This window comes from Schistocerca gregaria, chromosome X, assembly GCF_023897955.1.
Source record: "Schistocerca gregaria isolate iqSchGreg1 chromosome X, iqSchGreg1.2, whole genome shotgun sequence".
NCBI classification, from domain to species: Eukaryota; Metazoa; Arthropoda; class Insecta; order Orthoptera; family Acrididae; genus Schistocerca; species Schistocerca gregaria.
The window spans coordinates 127,882,988-127,897,556 of NC_064931.1; the positions used below are offsets into that span (position 1 = coordinate 127,882,988).

General features: G+C 46.9%; 3 non-coding genes across 3 annotated transcripts; 1 reads left to right on the top strand and 2 right to left on the bottom strand.

Annotated features, from left to right (window-relative positions):
• Positions 1-29: 29 nt before the first annotated feature.
• Positions 30-104, bottom strand: Trnas-cga (transfer RNA serine (anticodon CGA)). Its single transcript has one exon. It is a non-coding gene; the product is annotated as a tRNA-Ser (tRNA).
• Positions 105-932: 828 nt separating this feature from the next.
• Trnas-cga (transfer RNA serine (anticodon CGA)) lies at positions 933-1,007 on the bottom strand. Its single transcript has one exon. It is a non-coding gene; the product is annotated as a tRNA-Ser (tRNA).
• A 1,400-nt stretch (positions 1,008-2,407) lies between these two features.
• On the top strand, positions 2,408-2,482 carry Trnas-cga (transfer RNA serine (anticodon CGA)). The gene has a single exon. It is a non-coding gene; the product is annotated as a tRNA-Ser (tRNA).
• Positions 2,483-14,569: the final 12,087 nt, after the last annotated feature.

Sequence of the window (14,569 nt, forward strand, 5' to 3'; positions counted from 1 at the left end):
TATGAAACTTCCTGGCAGATTAAAACTGTGTGCCCGACCGAGACTCGAACTCGGGACCTTTGCCTTTCGCGGGCAAGTGCTCTACCAACTGAGCTACCGAAGCACGACTCACGTCCGGTACTCACAGCTTTACTTCTGCCAGTATCCGTCTCCTACCTTCCAAACTTTACAGAAGCTCTTCTGCGAACCTTGCAGAACTAGCACTCCTGAAAGAAAGGATAATTGCGGAGACATGGCTTGGCCACAGCCTGGGGGATGTTTCCAGAATGAGATTTTCACTCTGCAGCGGAGTGTGCGCTGATATGAAACTTCCTGGCAGATTAAAACTGTGTGCCCGACCGAGACTCGAACTCGGGACCTTTGCCTTTCGCGGGCAAGTGCTCTACCAACTGATCTACCGAAGCACGACTCACGTCCGGTACTCACAGCTTTACTTCTGCCAGTATCCGTCTCCTACCTTCCAAACTTTACAGAAGCTCTTCTGCGAACCTTGCAGAACTAGCACTCCTGAAAGAAAGGATAATTGCGGAGACATGGCTTAGCCACAGCCTGGGGGATGTTTCCAGAATGAGATTTTCACTCTGCAGCGGAGTGTGCGCTGATATGAAACTTCCTGGCAGATTAAAACTGTGTGCCCGACCGAGACTCAAACTCGGGACCTTTGCCTTTCGCGGGCAAGTGCTCTACCAACTGAGCTACCGAAGCACGACTCACGTCCGGTACTCACAGCTTTACTTCTGCCAGTATCCGTCTCCTACCTTCCAAACTTTACAGAAGCTCTTCTGCGAACCTTGCAGAACTAGCACTCCTGAAAGAAAGGATAATTGCGGAGACATGGCTTAGCCACAGCCTGGGGGATGTTTCCAGAATGAGATTTTCACTCTGCACCGGAGTGTGCGCTGATATGAAACTTCCTGGCAGATTAAAACTGTGTGCCCGACCGAGACTCGAACTCGGGACCTTTGCCTTTCGCGGGCAAGTGCTCTACCAACTGAGCTACCGAAGCACGACTCACGTCCGGTACTCACAGCTTTACTTCTGCCAGTATCCGTCTCCTACCTTCCAAACTTTACAGAAGCACTTCTGCGAACCTTGCAGAACTAGCACTCCTGAAAGAATGGATAATTGCGGAGACATGGCTTAGCCACAGCCTGGGAGACGGATACTGGCAGAAGTAAAGCTGTGAGTACCGGACATGAGTCGTGCTTCGGTAGCTCAGTTGGTAGAGCACTTGCCCGCGAAAGGCAAAGGTCCCGAGTTCGAGTCTCGGTCGGGCACACAGTTTTAATCTGCCAGGAAGTTTCATATCAGCGCACACTCCGCTGCAGAGTGAAAATCTCATTCTGGAAACATCCCCCAGGCTGTGGCTAAGCCATGTCTCCGCAATTATCCTTTATTTCAGGAGTGCTAGTTCTGCAAGGTTCGCAGAAGAGCTTCTGTAAAGTTTGGAAGGTAGGAGACGGATACTGGCAGAAGTAAAGCTGTGAGTACCGGACGTGAGTCGTGCTTCGGTAGCTCAGTTGGTAGAGCACTTGCCCGCGAAAGGCAAAGGTCCCGAGTTCGAGTCTCGGTCGGGCACACAGTTTTAATCTGCCAGGAAGTTTCATATCAGCGCACACTCCGGTGCAGAGTGAAAATCTCATTCTGGAAACATCCCCCAGGCTGTGGCTAAGCCATGTCTCCGCAATTATCCTTTCTTTCAGGAGTGCTGGTTCTGCAAGGTTCGCAGAAGAGCTTCTGTAAAGTTTGGAAGGTAGGAGACGGATACTGGCAGAAGTAAAGCTGTGAGTACCGGACGTGAGTCGTGCTTCGGTAGCTCAGTTGGTAGAGCACTTGCCCGCGAAAGGCAAAGGTCCCGAGTTCGAGTCTCAGTCGGGCACACAGTTTTAATCTGCCAGGAAGTTTCATATCAGCGCACACTCCGCTGCAGAGTGAAAATCTCATTCTGGAAACATCCCCCAGGCTGTGGCTAAGCCATGTCTCCGAAATTATCATTTCTTTCAGGAGTGCTAGTTCTGCAAGGTTCGCAGAAGAGCTTCTGTAAAGTTTGGAAGGTAGGAGACGGATACTGGCAGAAGTAAAGCTGTGAGTACCGGACGTGAGTCGTGCTTCGGTAGCTCAGTTGGTAGAGCACTTGCCCGCGAAAGGCAAAGGTCCCGAGTTCGAGTCTCGGTCGGGCACACAGTTTTAATCTGCCAGGAAGTTTCATATCAGCGCACACTCCGCTGCAGAGTGAAAATCTCATTCTGGAAACATCCCCCAGGCTGTGGCTAAGCCATGTCTCCGCAATTATCCTTTCTTTCAGGAGTGCTGGTTCTGCAAGGTTCGCAGAAGAGCTTCTGTAAAGTTTGGAAGGTAGGAGACGGATACTGGCAGAAGTAAAGCTGTGAGTACCGGATGTGAGTCGTGCTTCGGTAGCTCAGTTGGTAGAGCACTTGCCCGCGAAAGGCAAAGGTCCCGAGTTCGAGTCTCGGTCGGGCAAACAGTTTTAATCTGCCAGGAAGTTTCATATCAGCGCACACTCCGCTGCAGAGTGAAAATCTCATTCTGGAAACATCCCCCAGGCTGTGGCTAAGCCATGTCTCCGCAATTATCCTTTCTTTCAGGAGTGCTAGTTCTGCAAGGTTCGCAGAAGAGCTTCTGTAAAGTTTGGAAGGTAGGAGACGGATACTGGCAGAAGTAAAGCTGTGAGTACCGGACGTGAGTCGTGCTTCGGTAGCTCAGTTGGTAGAGCACTTGCCCGCGAAAGGCAAAGATCCCGAGTTCGAGTCTCGGTCGGGCACACAGTTTTAATCTGCCAGGAAGTTTCATATCAGCGCACACTCCGCTGCAGAGTGAAAATCTCATTCTGGAAACATCCCCCAGGCTGTGGCTAAGCCATGTCTCCGCAATTATCCTTTCTTTCAGGAGTGCTAGTTCTGCAAGGTTCGCAGAAGAGCTTCTGTAAAGTTTGGAAGGTAGGAGACGGATACTGGCAGAAGTAAAGCTGTGAGTACCGGACGTGAGTCGTGCTTCGGTAGCTCAGATGGTAGAGCACTTGCCCGCGAAAGGCAAAGGTCCCGAGTTCGAGTCTCGGTCGGGCACACAGTTTTAATCTGCCAGGAAGTTTCATATCAGCGCACACTCCGCTGCAGAGTGAAAATCTCATTCTGGAAACATCCCCCAGGCTGTGGCTAAGCCATGTCTCCGCAATTATCCTTTCTTTCAGGAGTGCTAGTTCTGCAAGGTTCGCAGAAGAGCTTCTGTAAAGTTTGGAAGGTAGGAGACGGATACTGGCAGAAGTAAAGCTGTGAGTACCGGACGTGAGTCGTGCTTCGGTAGCTCAGTTGGTAGAGCACTTGCCCGCGAAAGGCAAAGGTCCCGAGTTCGAGTCTAGGTCGGGCACACAGTTTTAATCTGCCAGGAAGTTTCATATCAGCGCACACTCCGCTGCAGAGTGAAAATCTCATTCTGGAAACATCCCCCAGGCTGTGGCTAAGCCATGTCTCCGCAATTATCCTTTCTTTCAGGAGTGCTAGTTCTGCAAGGTTCGCAGAAGAGCTTCTGTAAAGTTTGGAAGGTAGGAGACGGATACTGGCAGAAGTAAAGCTGTGAGTACCAGACGTGAGTCGTGCTTCGGTAGCTCAGTTGGTAGAGCACTTGCCCGCGAAAGGCAAAGGTCCCGAGTTCGAGTCTCGGTCGGGCACACAGTTTTAATCTGCCAGGAAGTTTCATATCAGCGCACACTCCGCTGCAGAGTGAAAATCTCATTCTGGAAACATCCCCCAGGCTGTGGCTAAGCCATGTCTCCGCAATTATCCTTTCTTTCAGGAGTGCTAGTTCTGCAAGGTTCGCAGAAGAGCTTCTGTAAAGTTTGGAAGGTAGGAGACGGATACTGGCAGAAGTAAAGCTGTGAGTACCGGACGTGAGTCGTGCTTCGGTAGCTCAGTTGGTAGAGCACTTGCCCGCGAAAGGCAAAGGTCCCGAGTTCGAGTCTCGGTCGGGCACACAGTTTTAATCTGCCAGGAAGTTTCATATCAGCGCACACTCCGCTGCAGAGTGAAAATCTCATTCTGGAAACATCCCCCAGGCTGTGGCTAAGCCATGTCTCCGCAATTATCCTTTCTTTCAGGAGTGCTAGTTCTGCAAGGTTCGCAGAAGAGCTTCTGTAAAGTTTGGAAGGTAGGAGACGGATACTGGCAGAAGTAAAGCTGTGAGTACCGGACGTGAGTCGTGCTTCGGTAGCTCAGTTGGTAGAGCACTTGCCCGCGAAAGGCAAAGGTCCCGAGTTCGAGTCTCGGTCGGGCACACAGTTTTAATCTGCCAGGAAGTTTCATATCAGCGCACACTCCGCTGCAGAGTGAAAATCTCATTCTGGAAACATCCCCCAGGCTGTGGCTAAGCCATGTCTCCGCAATTATCCTTTCTTTCAGGAGTGCTAGTTCTGCAAGGTTCGCAGAAGAGCTTCTGTAAAGTTTGGAAGGTAGGAGACGGATACTGGCAGAAGTAAAGCTGTGAGTACCGGACGTGAGTCGTGCTTCGGTAGCTCAGTTGGTAGAGCACTTGCCCGCGAAAGGCAAAGGTCCCGAGTTCGAGTCTCGGTCGGGCACACAGTTTTAATCTGCCAGGAAGTTTCATATCAGCGCACACTCCGCTGCAGAGTGAAAATCTCATTCTGGAAACATCCCCCAGGCTGTGGCTAAGCCATGTCTCCGCAATTATCCTTTCTTTCAGGAGTGCTAGTTCTGCAAGGTTCGCAGAAGAGCTTCTGTAAAGTTTGGAAGGTAGGAGACGGATACTGGCAGAAGTAAAGCTGTGAGTGCCGGACGTGAGTCGTGCTTCGGTAGCTCAGTTGGTGTTGCGAGTCAGCCGCCGAGCGGGACGGACGTGTGGCGGAGCTGGACGTCTGGCTGTAGTAAACACAGGCTGAGTCGCTGCGTTTGAGGTTAGTGGTGCTGCTAAGCCGCTATTCGTGTTGCACTTGTATTCATGAAGTTCTAGAATGAATAGGTCGAATTATTTGAGGAAAGACACAATCATGTTTACTTTCGATCGAAATTTCGTTCGACCTAAAGCATTTGAAATTAAAGCATGGTTTATCGAAAAAGTATTGATTAACGGTGATGATGTTGTCGGAGTTTATCTCTCGTTTGTGACAAATGCTGTGTATCTGAAGATGAAAAGTCCAGAATTATGTAGTTCCATTGTGGATCGTTGCGGAGGTAGCGTGAAGTTTAATCATTCTGATGGGAATGTGAGTGACGTTGCTGTTAGTCATGCTGGGTACGGGATTCGTACGATCAGAGTGTTTGAGCTCCCTTTTGAAATTCCGCCCGAAGAACTTAATGTTGCCCTTCGGCCTTATGGCAGAATTATTTCCAATGTGGCAGAAAGGTGGTCTGAAGCTCATATGTTTCCTGTCTTGAACGGCGTAAGGCAAATTAAGATTGAATTACAGAAGCATGTCCCCTCTTATCTTAATATTTGTGGGTATCGTGCTTTGATTATCTATGATGGGCAACCGCGGACTTGCGCTTTATGCAATTCCACGGAACATATTCGTGCAGAATGTTCACGGAGGCGTGTCCCGCAGTTACCGCGTGACGAGATGCCGAGTTCCGGCCCTGTTGTTGGTATGAAGTTGTCATACGCTGCCGCTGCTGACTTCCGCAGCCGAGGCGAGTCGGTGCCGCCTGTGCGCGGGGAGCCTGCTGCCTCGCGGGCGGTTGTCGATGATACTCCGGCTTCAAGCTCTAGATTTGCGGATGGTCTGCCGATCAGCTCCGCGCCCTTCGAATCTATGCCGACGCCAACTTTTTCCAACTCTCCCACTGTGGTTGCTCGTTCTTCCGCGGACTCGGCCGAAGATCCCCAAATACCCGCAACGGAGGTTTCCTTGCGTCGTCAGGATTCCCACCAACGTGAGGATATTGCCACTAGCTTCCGAGGAGTGGACGCTCCAGGCATCCACTCTGCGGGAACTATGAACGAAGATAGCAATCTGGACATTGGTTTCACGTTGGCGCCCACAGAAGACACTTGCGTCAAGGAAACCACAACGAGCGATAGTGTAGAATTGGAGACTGGGTTGCTACCAGTGGGAGCCATGGAAAAAGATGCGCCTCCTTCTGCCGTTGTGGAATGCGATACGCGGACTTTTGTCCGAAAAAAGGAACAGGCGACGTCAGACGTATCATCCGGTACTTCTCCTGACAGGTCGCAAACTTCATCTCCTGCTAGATCGCCGAAGAGATCTTCGAAGAAAGGCAAGAAGAGGAGATTGGCACACAAAGCAGCAGAGAGTTTAGCTCCTGCATTGCGGGAAAAGTTAAAACATTTAAGGGATAATGAACGACTACGAGAACAATGCCCAGTAGCACGAGTTAACGAGTGTACTGAAGCGGAGATGAGTCGTGCCGATGCAGATGATTTTCAACAACAACCTCGCGCGCCGCTTGGCGTCGCAGTTTTGCAGACCGGCACTACTATGGATTTAGACCGAACTGTCTCAGGAAAAGGACTTGATTGGGCCGATGCCCAAGAAGATCGCACCGACCACGGAATGGAGATGGACCTGACACATGCTAGTGGCATTTAATTTTTTTTTTAATGTCTATTTTTCTTTCTGACAGACAGAATGGAATGGTACAGACGTGACTCTGCATGGGGTATACTTCATTAGCCAATTTCTTTTACCTGCACCTATGCCAACGGAACTGACATATAATGTGACCACGATCAATATAAATCGGATTCGCAGTGAAACGAAAGTCGCTTCTTTAAAAGATTTCCTTTACCAGTCGGATACTGATATAGCCCTCCTACAGGAATTTAATGTCCACAACTTTTATGTCCCAGGTTTTCAAGAGATTTTAAATATTGCACCGGAAGCCACATGTGGGACTGCGATCCTTGTCAAAGATGGTATTGATGTGAAGGATATCTGTCTGTTAGAAAATGGGAGGGGCATCAGTTGTAAAATTTTTACTACTACTGTTTTAAATGTATATGTCCCCTCTGGTAACAACGCTAGAGATGATAGGGCTAATTTTTTTAAGAACGATATGGTCTATTTACTTAAGGGGAATCCGGCGGAAGCTTTAACCGGTGGTGACTTTAATTGTGTACTTCACAAAAAGGATCAGCGACCAAATTTTAACTTCTCCAGGGAACTGGCGGCTTTGGTGACAAACATGAAGTGGACAGACGTGTGGGAAAGCAAATACCCCACGTTAGTCAAATTTACGTACATCAGTAGTCGCTCGCAAAGCAGAATAGACAGAATATACGTCACAGCAAACCTGGAAAATAAAATCAGTAGTATCGAAGTAATTCCCACTACCTTTTCGGACCATCTCGCAGTGAAATGCAGCATTCGGTTTCAGAAGCAAGGAACGTATTGGGGTCGCCCCTTATGGAAGCTGAATACCCATATGTTGTTCGAGGGTGCCCTATCAAGAACAGTAGCGGAGGTATGGCAGGCTGCTCTACGTATGCGCCATAAATACAGCTCTCGCCTTGCGTGGTGGACCTCATGTGCTAAAAAGAAATTGAGATCATCCCTAATAGCTTACGGGAGGGAGCGAGCGATGTGGTCTCGCAATACCGTTGAATTTTACTATACATGCTTAAGGGAACTATCAGCTCAGCAGATGACTGATGAGGTTTTCATTGAAATAAAGAAGATCAAGGCTCACCTCATAAGTCTCAAGCGACAACAGCTGGAGGGTTTAAAAATTAAATCTCGTGTCCCGACAACGGTGGAGGACGAAAACGCATCGCTGTACCACTTACTCGAACATGAAAGAAATAGAAGACGAGCGTTTATTGCTTGTCTTAGAGTGGGCGATAACCGGGTGCTGACGGAACACTCTGACATTTTAAATGCAGTTTATGGATTTTATCGTACGTTATATACTGATACCCGGTATAATCTAGACTGTGCGAACGATTTGCTACGAACTACAGGTATCGACAACGTTATCAATGACGAGGACAATGTGTCCCTTACCACTGCGATCACATGTGAGGAGGTGTTTGATATACTTAAATATTCGCCTACCCGTAAGTCCCCAGGGCCTGATGGCTTGCCTGTAGAGTTTTATTGTAAATTTTGGCCTCTCATCGGTAATCAATTCACAGAAGTGATAAATGAAGTGTTGCAAGGTGTTACTGTTCCACGCGAGTTCAAAGAAAGCGTAACTGTGCTAATACCAAAGGGAAGGAACGCGACAGTTAAAGATCTCAATCAATTGAGACCAATATGTTTGATGAACTCGGATTATAAAATAATTTCACGTGTACTGAAGGAAAGACTGAGACCTCTAATGGAGAAGATCATAGGTGACCACCAAACCTGTCTCTCGGGGCGGAATATTTTTAAAACTGTTTGTGAATATAGGGATGTCTCTGCAATTTTTGCAACGTCATCCTCACCAGGAGGCCTTGCCTTTATCGACTTCTCAAAGGCTTTTGACAGGGTCAACCACTTATTTTTGTTCAGAACGTTGACCTATGTGGGTTTTAGTCAACATTTTGTGCAAGTTTTAATTAACATTGTTGAAGGCATCCAAACACAAGTGTCTGTAAATGGGCATTTCACTCCACCCATTGAAATTCGCAACGGCGTCCCGCAGGGAAGTCCTTTGTCAATGCTCCTGTATGTTGTTGCACTGGAGCCTTTACTAAGGAGACTCGATGTCGATCTTGAGGGCATCACGATATCTGGCGTTAACAACGTCACCAATGCATATGCTGATGACGTTGGAGTGGTTATTCGTAGTAACGAAGATTTAGAGAAATTAACTACGAATATTCAGATCTTTTGTGAAGCTACAGGCGCTCGGGTTAACGAGGTGAAGAGTTCGTTTTTAAATCTTAAAGGTCTTCAAGATGTCCGTTTGGGATGGGCACGCTCCGTCGATCGTCACACCGCTCTGGGTGTCACCTTTTACCGATGTCCGCTTCAGACCATGACCTACAATTGGAAGAAAGTACTGGATACAATCAGAGGAGCCACAATACTCAATCAGACCAGACATCTGAACATTAAACAACGAATCAGAATAATTAATTGGTCCATTTTATCAAAAGCTATATATATAGTTCAAATATTGCCAGTTTCGAAACCCATTGCCAAAAGTATAATGAGTATCATTTGCCGATATATATGGACAGGGAATATTTTTAGAGTAGCAGTCGGTACAGTTACGTTACCTTCCGCTGAAGGTGGCCTAGGTTTAACAGATATATGGCGGAAGACTACGGCGTTATATATAAAGAGGACCCTACAAATTATAGAAAAACATCCACATAGTATTACAGCCAGGCTGTATCGACTCCTACAGCCAGAAAATTTACGTCCACCCATAAATATAGGCGGAATTAATTATAAATTGAAATATATTCGCCAGTTCTTTTTAGAGATTAGCTACATGGACAGTATTGTCACGAATCCACAATCAAGGAATTGCAGGAAATTAATGGAACTCTTAACAACGAAAGAACATGTCAACAAAATGGAGTGCAGATATCCCGACAAAGACTGGAAAAGAATTTGGAAAAATATTAGTAATCGTGAACTGTCTTCCGACATTCAGGCAACCTGGTACCGAGTTGTTAATAACGTAGTTTCCACTAACGAAAAGTTGCACTCCATTGGTCTTAGTGACACGATTGTGTGCACCCGATGTGACGCAGTTGACACATTGATCCACCGCTTTCTCTGTGGCGGATACGCCGAAATATGGAGGGGACTCCAACGGCGGGTAGCCTTTATAACCAGAACTGTTAGTACTGAGATCAATGTTGAAAAATTACTCTTCCCCGATGGTGTTTTCTTCCCTGTCCAGAAAACCAATGCTGTGTTGTGGTTGTTTGGCAATTATGTACATTACGTTATATCTGAACACGGCAATGACCGTGTTTTAGAATACGAATTATACGAACGAGCAAAATATTATCAGATATGTACGCGCAGGGACCACAAAAAAACTTTTGGTAACATGTTACACATTCTGTTTCAGAGACAAGGGATTGGATAAACATCTTAATAGCCCTCGTCTACGAAAAATGTAGTCACAGGCCAAAGTAGGGGATCGCTGTTGAGGGACGGTGGGGACTTCGTGTGCCCCAGGGCCGCTACGGTAGCCGTGAAGGCCTCGGACAGAACCCCGAAACGGCACTGCGGCTTCACACTTACTGCTGGATGAACCCCATATCTCCAGCAACTACTTTCATCTATGATGATTTTCCAGGATCTCGGTAATATCGGAAGGTGGTTTCGTTGCACACAATGCAGTGGAAGCTTCTTGCACGTGTTCCTCAGTTACAATCTTTCTATTTTTGTTTAATTTTTTTCAGTATGAAGCAAGAGTGACAATTTATTAATTCCCAAGAAGCCTTAATTTTTCAATTTTCAGTTCTACGGAGGAGAAGCCTCACATGGCGAAGAAGCCAAACATCATTTCATTTCCCTAACTGTCACAGTAAATTTGAAAAAAAATCAGTCGATATAGCATAGAAGCTCGCCGAAGAAGGCATAAAAGGAGAGCGAATGGATGGGCTGTGTGGGGAGAAGGGAGGCCCAAAAAAGAAAAAAAGAAAAAAAAACAAAAAAAAAACTTGGTAGAGCACTTGCCCGCGAAAGGCAAAGGTCCCGAGTTCGAGTCTCGGTCGGGCACACAGTTTTAATCTGCCAGGAAGTTTCATATCAGCGCACACTCCGCTGCAGAGTGAAAATCTCATTCTGGAAACATCCCCCAGGCTGTGGCTAAGCCATGTCTCCGCAATTATCCTTTCTTTCAGGAGTGCTAGTTCTGCAAGGTTCGCAGAAGAGCTTCTGTAAAGTTTGGAAGGTAGGAGACGGATACTGGCAGAAGTAAAGCTGTGAGTACCGGACGTGAGTCGTGCTTCGGTAGCTCAGTTGGTAGAGCACTTGCCCGCGAAAGGCAAAGGTCCCGAGTTCGAGTCTCGGTCGGGCACACAGTTTTAATCTGCCAGGAAGTTTCATATCAGCGCACACTCCGCTGCAGAGTGAAAATCTCATTCTGGAAACATCCCCCAGGCTGTGGCTAAGCCATGTCTCCGCAATTATCCTTTCTTTCAGGAGTGCTAGTTCTGCAAGGTTCGCAGAAGAGCTTCTGTAAAGTTTGGAAGGTAGGAGACGGATACTGGCAGAAGTAAAGCTGTGAGTACCGGACGTGAGTCGTGCTTCGGTAGCTCAGTTGGTAGAGCACTTGCCCGCGAAAGGCAAAGGTCCCGAGTTCGAGTCTCGGTCGGGCACACAGTTTTAATCTGCCAGGAAGTTTCATATCAGCGCACACTCCGCTGCAGAGTGAAAATCTCATTCTGGAAACATCCCCCAGGCTGTGGCTAAGCCATGTCTCCGCAATTATCCTTTCTTTCAGGAGTGCTAGTTCTGCAAGGTTCGCAGAAGAGCTTCTGTAAACTTTGGAAGGTAGGAGACGGATACTGGCAGAAGTAAAGCTGTGAGTACCGGACGTGAGTCGTGCTTCGGTAGCTCAGTTGGTAGAGCACTTGCCCGCGAAAGGCAAAGGTCCCGAGTTCGAGTCTCGGTCGGGCACACAGTTTTAATCTGCTAGGAAGTTTCATATCAGCGCACACTCCGCTGCAGAGTGAAAATCTCATTCTGGAAACATCCCCCAGGCTGTGGCTAAGCCATGTCTCCGCAATTATCCTTTCTTTCAGGAGTGCTGGTTCTGCAAGGTTCGCAGAAGAGCTTCTGTAAAGTTTGGAAGGTAGGAGACGGATACTGGCAGAAGTAAAGCTGTGAGTACCGGACGTGAGTCGTGCTTCGGTAGCTCAGTTGGTAGAGCACTTGCCCGCGAAAGGCAAAGGTCCCGAGTTCGAGTCTCGGTCGGGCACACAGTTTTAATCTGCCAGGAAGTTTCATATCAGCGCACACTCCGCTGCAGAGTGAAAATCTCATTCTGGAAACATCCCCCAGGCTGTGGCTAAGCCATGTCTCCGCAATTATCCTTTCTTTCAGGAGTGCTAGTTCTGCAAGGTTCGCAGAAGAGCTTCTGTAAAGTTTGGAAGGTAGGAGACGGATACTGGCAGAAGTAAAGCTGTGAGTACCGGACGTGAGTCGTGCTTCGGTAGCTCAGTTGGTAGAGCACTTGCCCGCGAAAGGCAAAGGTCCCGAGTTCGAGTCTCGGTCGGGCACACAGTTTTAATCTGCCAGGAAGTTTCATATCAGTGCACACTCCGCTGCAGAGTGAAAATATCATTCTGGAAACATCCCCCAGGCTGTGGCTAAGCCATGTCTCCGCAATTATCCTTTCTTTCAGGAGTGCTAGTTCTGCAAGGTTCGCAGAAGAGCTTCTGTAAAGTTTGGAAGGTAGGAGACGGATACTGGCAGAAGTAAAGCTGTGAGTACCGGACGTGAGTCGTGCTTCGGTAGCTCAGTTGGTAGAGCACTTGCCCGCGAAAGGCAAAGGTCCCGAGTTCGAGTCTCGGTCGGGCACACAGTTTTAATCTGCCAGGAAGTTTCATATCAGCGCACACTCCGCTGCAGAGTGAAAATCTCATTCTGGAAACATCCCCCAGGCTGTGGCTAAGCCATGTCTCCGCAATTATCCTTTCTTTCAGGAGTGCTAGTTCTGCAAGGTTCGCAGAAGAGCTTCTGTAAAGTTTGGAAGGTAGGAGACGGATACTGGCAGAAGTAAAGCTGTGAGTACCGGACGTGAGTCGTGCTTCGGTAGCTCAGTTGGTAGAGCACTTGCCCGCGAAAGGCAAAGGTCCCGAGTTCGAGTCTCGGTCGGGCACACAGTTTTAATCTGCCAGGAAGTTTCATATCAGCGCACACTCCGCTGCAGAGTGAAAATCTCATTCTGGAAACATCCCCCAGGCTGTGGCTAAGCCATGTCTCCGCAATTATCCTTTCTTTCAGGAGTGCTGGTTCTGCAAGGTTCGCAGAAGAGCTTCTGTAAAGTTTGGAAGGTAGGAGACGGATACTGACAGAAGTAAAGCTGTGAGTACCGGACGTGAGTCGTGCTTCGGTAGCTCAGTTGGTAGAGCACTTGCCCGCGAAAGGCAAAGGTCCCGAGTTCGAGTCTCGGTCGGGCACACAGTTTTAATCTGCCAGGAAGTTTCAGTGCAAGAGTTACCGAACTAATAACGATAGCAACGTTGGGTACGCCTACCAAGGGCATAATGGCGGCGACGACCTCAAAGTCTTGTTGCATAAACAGGCGCCCATAATGAGATGTGTAGACGTTATTCATCTGCCGTATCATCTCAGCAGCAGAAACTCACTGTCTATATATTCAAGGCAAGGGAAGTCTTACGTTTATTAGCAATATCAGAAGTGTCTCAGAGCTCAGTCAGTATTTCAAAATATGTGATGCAGGTTTGAAAAAATAGAATAAGTTAATTTTAAACTGTTATTTGCCTTAAAAATTCCTATTTCCACTATTCAAGTAATTTCACATAATAATTTGAATACATAAACGATCTTTTTGGAAGTTTGCAATTACGACAAATACTCGTGTCATGAATTTCGTAAGAGTACGACACTGAACGGTCTCTCAGGGCAACAATGAACAATGAACAATTTGTAAATTCATTGGTCGTTTTTCTTATTTACGTTCGCTGAGAATTTAATATAGTTAAAGTAAATTTTCACGACTGATTTTTCTAAAGTAGCTATTAACTTAAACAACTGTTTTTGTCACATTGCACAATAGAAATTTGTATTAGTAGCTGGTGTACGACAATTAAATTACAGTCAAGATAATCCATCTAGTGTTTGAGTTTGCAGAAGGATAACATAAAATACGAAACATTTCAGTAAAATCGATCATTTTTTTCTGCGTGGGCCCTACAGACTCAATAAATGTGGCAGTTCGTTGATTGAGTCTATACAGTCTGTTGCGTAGAAAATATTGCTAGATAAGGACGTTTGACGACTGTGGTTTGCACAGTTATACATGGCACGTGATTTTTAAATTTGAAACGACGATTTAGCCACGTATGTTCCTAGAGACACACTTGAGAATGGGCAATGGCCGAAATCGTCAGTGTGAAGAATAAAAAATAAAAAAGTTATACACAGTCTGTTGGAAAAATGCCGGTATTCTAATTTCAATAAGAGTAAGTTCTTTTTTTTTAAGAAAAATAAATCAACTAAATTGAATTCACTTTGCGTTCAGAAAAATTGAATAACATTTGTTCCATTAGAGCTCTCAACCAGTCTTCGTAGCTATAGTTCGATTTTCAGGGGATTTCCCATGGCAAGTAATCATCGAGTCTCTTTGAGGCAATTAGCTATTGCGGAAGCTGACTGGAACCACAACGCATTGAAATAGTGCGAAAGGTAGGCAGTATCTTATTTCGAATGATGATTAAAGCATTGCTCTATCGTGGATCTGGACATCTAGTCAGCTCCGCACTTCAGTTACAAAGTTCGGTACAATAAACTGCCCGATAAAATTAGGAAAATGCATTACGAACACCGGTCATAAATACAATGAATATTTTGTAGTGGAGAATGTGACAAGAATTTAGCTTTGTTCAGTGTAGAAATACGTATAGGCCCAATTGGCTGTATGAGGGTGGAAGCCATATG